Raw genomic sequence first — 8409 nt, forward strand, 5'->3', positions numbered from 1 at the left:
AAGGAAGGATCAGCGATGAAAAGTATTCTCTCACTCTCTGAGCAGGTGTAATAGCAACTGCAGTGCACCAAAGGAATCAATGGACCCTCAATATGGCAAAGAAAACTCAGAATTAAAATACAATTGAAAAATATTACAAATATAAAAACATGAACACCAAGCAAAGAGCCAAAGGACCAACATATCAGAAAAATACAGCCAGGTTTGGTGACCATACAATTAATGGCAAAAAAAACCCTCTGTGTAGCAAGAATATACATGACAACAGTGCAAGCACACAGTCAAAATAGGTAATAGGCAATTGGTAAACTAAGGGAGTACAATTGGTGTGATATCTACCATACAAATAAGTGATTTAAACAAATTAATAATAACAGTGAACATGAGTAATATGCAATGCTTCAAATGATTTTAGCTAGGTCTGCAACATTCAGTCAGTCAGTTAAATTAACCATTAAGGGCGCAATCCTATCCAAATAGTTGCCAGCCTCCGAAATCAGAGGCTGCTGACTATCCTATGCAGGGCGGCTGGAGAGGATCCGATGGAGGAGAGGATGCCCCTTTGTGGGATCTTCTCCTCCGTGCTCTGGCTGCCCTGCATTTTTGCCTAGATGGGCGATTTCACCCATCTAGATGCAACTTCGGGGAGGGGGAGGGAAGGGGCCTGGAGACCCAATAGGAAGCTGCATAAAGCAGCTTCTGTGGTCTCCTCCCTTCCCTGCCCCTGGGACCACCCCCTTTTCCCCATCTCCGTGCTCCATTTCCCAGCACGGACACATTGCTGGCGCAGCAAGAACTGCACCAGCTATGAGGGGGCAGGGGAGGGGAGCACGGTTTCTGACTCATGAGATCAGTCAAAGAAAAGCCTTTAAAAGTGTCACTGTGTTTGACTCTACCATTGCATCACTCAATTAACTTGTTAAGAAAATTTCAAGCAAAATAGATCTGAAGAACACCCTAAGCGCTCAGAAAATAATTGACACAGTAACAGCAAAAGGAGAATCACTTCCAGATATTCTGAAGTTTGATATATTGCCTAACAACATTTCATTTGACAACAAAACCAGCTAAACACATGCTATTATCAGAACTGGAGAAAAGACTATAAATCCAGGACTAATGTCTCATAACACATCTCCACTTCCAGCACATATTACTGTTGATTTTATGTCTAGAATTAGGTGAATAACAGGCAGACATGTCATCAAAGCTGAAGACAAATTTCAGAGCGGGTGGCGGTACTGTACTCACATTTGTGATATGCAGCAGATCGTCGGGCCTTGCCCAAGCATTGCTGTGAGCCTGACAGCTTCGGAGCCAGAGTCTAATTCAGAGTTAGAAAACAATGATTTAGAACCCAGGACAGTTATGGGAAGCTTGGGGCCTGGGAGCCCAGCTCAGCCTAGCCTTCCATCTGATTGCAGGCCGAGGGAGGGTGATACTCCCTATCAGCCATAGCTGAAAAAAATGGCTTTGAGAGAGGCCTCTGATTTAGAGAAACTAGACAGTGTCTAGTGGCCACAGGATTGCTCCCTAAGGGCACAACCCTATGCATGTTTAGACAGAAGAAAGTCCTACAACTCCCAGCATTCCCCAGCAAGTCATGCTGGCTGTTCTTTGGCTCTTCCAGAGTGCCAAAGTTCAGCCCTGTGACTTCCCGCTTGTGCCTGCATCTGCGTCTTGCATCTAAAAATTCAGGTTGTTCTTCCCTCGCCTCCCCCTGTCCGCTATCACTCTTAGGGATGTGTAAAGGGGGGGAGGGCTCTCCATGCAGCTGTGCCTCTGAAGCCTGGGAAAGTTCTTCCCCCACATGTTGCAGCTCTTCCTCAGAATCTGAGCTACACTGACTCTGTATGCTCAGAGGAAACCCTGACAGTTGTAGGGTTATATGACCATTGTTTAATCATCAAATAACCCCTGCCATCTGGGTTCGCACAACATGACAAGCCACTGCAACCCCTCATTGGGGGTTGCATATTCATAATGGTGGCCAGAAAATGCCGCAGTTCCTCTAGGTTAAATTAACCCTCAATGGTCTGTCGTGTCATGTGAACTAACCCACTGACTCTCAGCCTAGCCTACCTCACAGGGTTGTTATAAGGATAATATACAGAGAAGAACGGCCATGTAAGCCGCCTTGGGTTCTTTGCAAGAAGAAAAAAAAGGTTATAAAAGTAATAGCAAATAAATAAATAATCCAATCATTTATCATATCTTGAAATCTAATCTCATAGTCACTAACTATATTGACATATTACCCGTTGTTCCAAGGAGAACTAATGTTATCCATTATGATGCTGTATTATACTTTAGTTTGAAGGTTTGTTTTTTGCATGTTAGGGCCAGCATTCCCTTGTAAATGCACGCAAATAGCCATCTGTATCGTTGTGAGGAGTATCATCTAGAGGGGGGTTCAGAAGACTCCCCCACCCAGTCATGTTTAAAAGCTCATATGAGGAGGGCACATGGCCATGCAGTTTAGCCCCACCTGTGCCACCATGTGCCCACCAGCCATACTCCTGCCTGGCCGCATGTTTTATGACTGTGAGAAGAGGCTCTACACACATACCAATGTATGCCTCTAGAGCTCTGCACACAAGAGCGGGATCTGCATGGAGGAGCTTTATGCATGTACATTAGTACATCTGCAGGCCCCCTTCTTGCAGTTGCCAAATGTAAAACTGAAGAGGTGTATGGCTAGCAAGTGAGTTGGTGACAGGTCTACCTTGCACAGCTCTGCAGTGCCTCACGTGTGCTTTTAATGCAAACTCTGACAACTCCCCTAAAATCTCTCCACTTCCAACAAGATCACTCTATAGTTTCTGTACTGAAATCTCAATCTTGGACTGGGCACCTAAACACTGGTACAACGAATATAATACAATAGTACATTGCACAGTATTTTGTTTCTATTAGTGTGGTAATGGGAAGGGTACAACACTTTCTCTCTAGCAACTCTCCTCGGCAACGTCAGTGATGTACATTTTATTATTGCCAAATAATTTCCCCCCAAATGTGATTTTACAGCACAAGAATATTCATGTTTACTCAAAAGTAAGTCCTGTTGTGTTAAATGTGGCCTATTCCTCTAGGATTGCTGCCTTACACAGTACAGTCACAGCACCTCCAAGTGGCAAAAGTCAAGACTTGCTGCTCTGATCCATCTTTCTTTACCTATTAAAAAGGCACATGTTTCTTAGTTGTAGCCTACTACTACAAGTGTTGTCAAACACTTGTCACAAAATGTTTGTGAGCAAAGTGCTGTATTTTGTGCCTAGAGAAATGCAATACTTCTCCCAGATAGTAGAACCCCTTTCCTTTGTAACTGCAGCATGGAACATGGTTTTGTGAGGACCACAGGCTCCAATTTAGCATAATACAGGACATAATTAATGATACCCAAATAACAACTCCATTCTGCTCAAACAAGTATTGCCATTTTTCACCTCAACCACAATTTGAGCCAAAAAATCAACCTGGGGCTCAAACACAGTACCTGAGAAGCAGCATGCACAGCTGCTTTGCCACTGGCTGACATGGCTGGAAGTCAGATGTCATGCCCCCATTGGAGGAATCTTCCTCAGAGGAGGAGCTAAAGCTCCCAGAGATGAAGAGCACCTCAGAACAGCCCATTCAGAAGTCCAGGATGAGTGTGGTCCCTCAGGGGAGATGCCCACAGGTCCATCCCCACAAGTGGCAGAGGACTCTGCCTCTGAGGCAGAGGCTGAGTGACCCCTTGGTCCCTAAGAGCGTCATTGCCTCAAGAGACAGGCCAGTAGGGCTCCTTTGATAAAGACTTTTGTCAGAGAGCTATAACAAATTGCAGCTGAGCTCAGGGTGGGGCTCAGGAAGTTCTGACTATATAAGCCTTCAGTTTCAGCATAGCCAGTACTGGGACAACGTTGTTCTACCAGCTTGTGCCTTGTATCCATGACCTTGTCTTGTGATTGAACCTCTGTGCTACTGACCCTTGGACTCTTGCCTGACTCAGCTTCTTGGACCATGTATTTCACCTGACTGCTTATCTGTGTTTTGACCTTGGCTGGATCTCAGACCTCTCTTCTGGAAACCACCTAGTTGCCTGCTATGCTTGACCATTTGCCTGCTTAACTGACTAGCCTATTGGATTTGTCCCTGTATTTGCCTGGCTTAAAATAAGGGTGTTGCTAGGTTCTTAAGAGATCTGGGGCACAGGCCCATAACACAAATTTGCACTTATATATATATATCCAAGTCTAAGCACACACCATATATATATATATATATATACATATAGTGTGTGTGTGTGCGTGCACGTGCATGTGGCATGCTTGCATGTGTATGTACATGCATAAGTGTGCACTGAGCCCCCACCCCACTTCAACTCAGACCCCCGATTCAGCATTTTGGAAAACATCCCACTTCTGCTCTGGCCAATTAGTAGTTGGACCACTTCAGCTCAGAAAAAATGAGTCTTTATGCTTTCTGTTGACTACCATGGGAAATTAGAAAAAAAACTGTAGCTTTTTTTCTCTTGGTCAGAACTGGATGATAATTTCAGGCATAGTAGCCCCCTAGAAGGAGATTACATCTCCCCAATGTCAGAAAAATAGGTGCAGGGTTTATATTTTGATTTTCCTTTAAAGGGAACTGCCAATAACATTTTCTATTCCTTGGAAGAATTGGATGAAATTTTCAGGATTCATTGCCCCATCAGAGAAGATCTTGCCTGCCAAATTTCAGAATGATAGCCACAAGGGTTTTTGTGCAAGGGTGGCCTTGGCATTTTGAGGTCTCCAAAAGAGGACATACTTCTCACCCTATCTTCCTTGCTGACCATTGTTCTAAAAATACAGACAGCCTAGAGTTGTCCCTAAGTAAGAAAGCAGCAAAGTTTCAGAAGGATAGGTTCAGCAGTTCATGAGGAAGGGGAATTCTCCAATTTGGGGGAGGGAGTGATTTGCTTTCCCTTCCCTTCACCCCTTCCTCAACAGTTTTTGGGTAAATTTGTATGAAAATGCAGAGGTAATTGGAGGTGTCCCCAGGCAAGAAACTTGCCAAGTTTCTGAAGGATATACATGCATGCAAATTTAGAATGACTAGAATGTATTTACATTTCACCAATGTTAGCAGCAGGGGAACATGGGTGGGAAGGTGCTATTGCACTCATGTCCTGCTTGTGGGTTTCCTATGGGCATCTGGTGGCCACTGTGTGAACAGAATGCTGGACTAGATGGACCTTGGACTGATGCAGCGTGGCTCTTCTTATGTTCTTAAATATACAGTGCCTCTGAGCATGTGCAGAATGCTTTTCTTTCATCACTGAGCAACTTTTCATAAAAACAGAAAAGTTTTTTTTGCCATGATAAGCTACGTAAATATTTACGTAGCCTATCACAGCCTCCGCAGGAACGCAAATGGCGTCCCTGCATTATCCGTGATAGGCTACGTAAGTATTTACGTAGCCTATCACAGCAAAACAAAAAAAGGGGGATGCAAATGGCAGCAGCTACAGCGGCCGCCATTTGCGTCCCTGCGCAGCCCAGCAGTGGCTAGATGTTGCTGCCGGCTGCCCCGGCTGGCGGCTCTGCGGAGTCGCCACGGAGCGCAGCCAGCCGCCGAGGATTTCGGGGGGAGGGACGGAGCGCCTCCCCCCCTCCCCATGGATGTACGAAACGAACCAGGTAAGTCGTTTCGTACATCCCTAATTTAGAATGACTAGAATGTATTTACATTTCACCAATGTTAGCATCAGGGGAACATGGGTGGGAAGGTGCTATTGCACTCATGTCCTGCTTGTGGGTTTTCAATGGGCATCTGGTTGCCACTGTGTGAACAGAATGGTGGACTAGGTGGACCTTGGTCTGATGCAGCATGGCTCTTCTTATGTTCTTAAATAGAGATTGCCTCTAAGCATGTGCAGAATGTTCTTCTTTCACCACTGAGCACTTGCATTCTCCCCCTACCAATTCTATTCCCCTCCATGCAACCATCCCTCCTCATCCTACCATCCTTCAGCAACTTTTCATAAAAACAGAAAAGTTTTTATGTCCTGTCCTGTGTCTTGTTTTGTGCAACTCATCTCTATGCACAAGCTCTCTTCCTCCCCATAACTTCATGTGTGCCAAGACTTCATCAGGATTCAGCCAATGAGTCTGTTTTTAAAACTAGGGCTCAGTTATGGCGAAACTCTGAGCATGTACTAAGTGCCTTTCCCTCACCAAAACCCCCAACCCACACATGACAAAACATGCATAGGACTGAGCTGAAAGGGTAGTCAATTCATTAGATGGAATTGGGTAGGCACTGTATTAAGCCTGCAGTACCATGCTCACAACTCAGGACTTATTTCTGAGTAAACATGCAGAACATCAAGGTGCAAACCTCCCTGCAAAAGTAACCTGTGCTGGAATCCTATGCACGCTTTCCTGAGGGTGATCCTCATTAAACATACTGGGACTTCTCAGTAGGCATACATAGGATTGCATAAATTAGCAATATTTATCTCCCCTCCACATAAAAAATAAACCCATAACTCCTATTTTTATTAAAGCTTTCTGTTCATGGGAACACAGGAAGCTGCCTTATACTGAGTCAGACCCTGGGTCCATCTAGCGCAGTACTGTTGACACTGACTGGCAGCAGCAGCTCTCCAGAAGAGTTTCAGGCAGGATTTTTTCCTAGCCCTACCTGGAGATGCTGGGGATTGAACCTGGGACCTTCTGCATGCCAAGCATGTGCTCTACCACTGAGCTACAGCCCTTCCTACTGCTGGATAATGGCAACTGATGAACAAAACAGCCCCAGATTTGTTTCTCTGCAACCATGTGAACCCACTTTTCTCAAAGGCTTGAGTGAGGAGAAAAACCAACCCTCTTGTCTGTTTGTATACAGTCAAATACAGTTCAGAACTTCTCTTGCCCGCCAAAGAGAATTCTCTTTAAGAATTCCCCAAGATATGCTCTGGGTTGGAATAAAGAAGAGAAAGAACAGGGGAGGGGAGGGGAGGGAAGAAAAGAATGGTGATTGGAAATGCACCATGTGGCGGGGCTGGGAGTAAGAGAGAATTCCCTAAGCCAAATGGCTCCTTTCAGAATTTCAGAGGCTGTGGAGGGTTTGTAAGGATTGCACATACTTAACTTTATGAGGTGAGGTGGCTGAGGGCTTTTTCTAGCTTTTTAAAAACTGTAGAACCTATTTAAAAGCCCCAGCAGTTTCTCTGTCATGACACCACATAGTCCTAACCCTTCCTTTTGGATTATTTGAGTCCTACAGCTATTTAGGAGAAATTAAAGTGGAGGGGGAGAAAGAAGTTTGTGGAGGCTGATTGGATCCTTTGCTATACTGAAGCCACTAAACTTCTGCAGAAGCCAAAGGTTCCAGTTTGGGGTAGTAAAATCATATGCTGTGTGAACTACCAGTATTTCACATGGAGCTCTTTCTTCCCTTCCTCCTCCCTCTTCAAAATTTCATTGCAAGCAAGCTCCCAACAGTGGGCATGTAAGAGCAGATAACTAGGGAGAGAGAGTTTTTTTGCACCAACCCCCCCCCCCCCAAACCCTACACCAGAGATTAGGGATAGTACCTTCATAATGGTCACCTTAAACACCTTCTGATTAGGATCTCTAATCCCCTGTGTGGCTTGACAGTTTTTAACTTTTTGCTTTAGACTTTGAGAAAATGAAACTTTATGCATGGCTAGCACAAAAGTTGCTGGACCCAACTGTCTGAAATTTGGCAGGTTCAGTCAGTTCCATAGGGGCTTCCAGGTCCCCAAATTCCATGAATTTATGTGGAAGCACAAAAAAATTATAGCTCTTTGACAGATTTTCTTGAAAACCAATTTTACCCATGGCTAGCACAAAAGCCACTAGACCTAACTTTCTGAACTTTGGCAGGCTCTGTCAGCTCTATAGGGGCTGCCAGTTCCCCAAATTCTATGTACTTATGTGGAAGCACAAAAAAATTATAGCTCTTTGCTTTGACAGATTTTCTTGAAAATAGCTAATTTTACCTGTGATTAGCACAAAAGCCACTGGATCTAACTGTCTGAAATAAGGTAGGTTCAGTCAGCTCCATCGGGGCTACCAGGTCCCCAAATTTCATTTATTTATCCTACAAACTAAAAAAGTTATGGCCGTTTCTGTTTTCCAATGCAAGTCAATGGGAAAATGTTTTTTAAAAATGGCAATTAAGACAGCTCAAAAGATCTGGGGCACAGCTCATAAAAAAAGATCCAGAGCCCATGCCCAGGTGGTCTCTCGTAATGACACCCCTGGCTTAGAGACTCACCCAGCCAGAGCAGGCCCTCAGCACAGTGTGCTCTTCTTCCTCTGACCCACCGCAAGACGGAAGTGGTTGCATGACAATAGAAGAACATAGGAAGCTGCCTTATTCCAGGTTAGAAGTTCTGTCCATCTAGCCCCCCTG

This window comes from Heloderma suspectum, chromosome 3 (assembly GCF_057233095.1).
Source record: "Heloderma suspectum isolate Gila_16-S chromosome 3, 16-S_ref, whole genome shotgun sequence".
Classification (NCBI taxonomy): Eukaryota; Metazoa; Chordata; class Lepidosauria; order Squamata; family Helodermatidae; genus Heloderma; species Heloderma suspectum.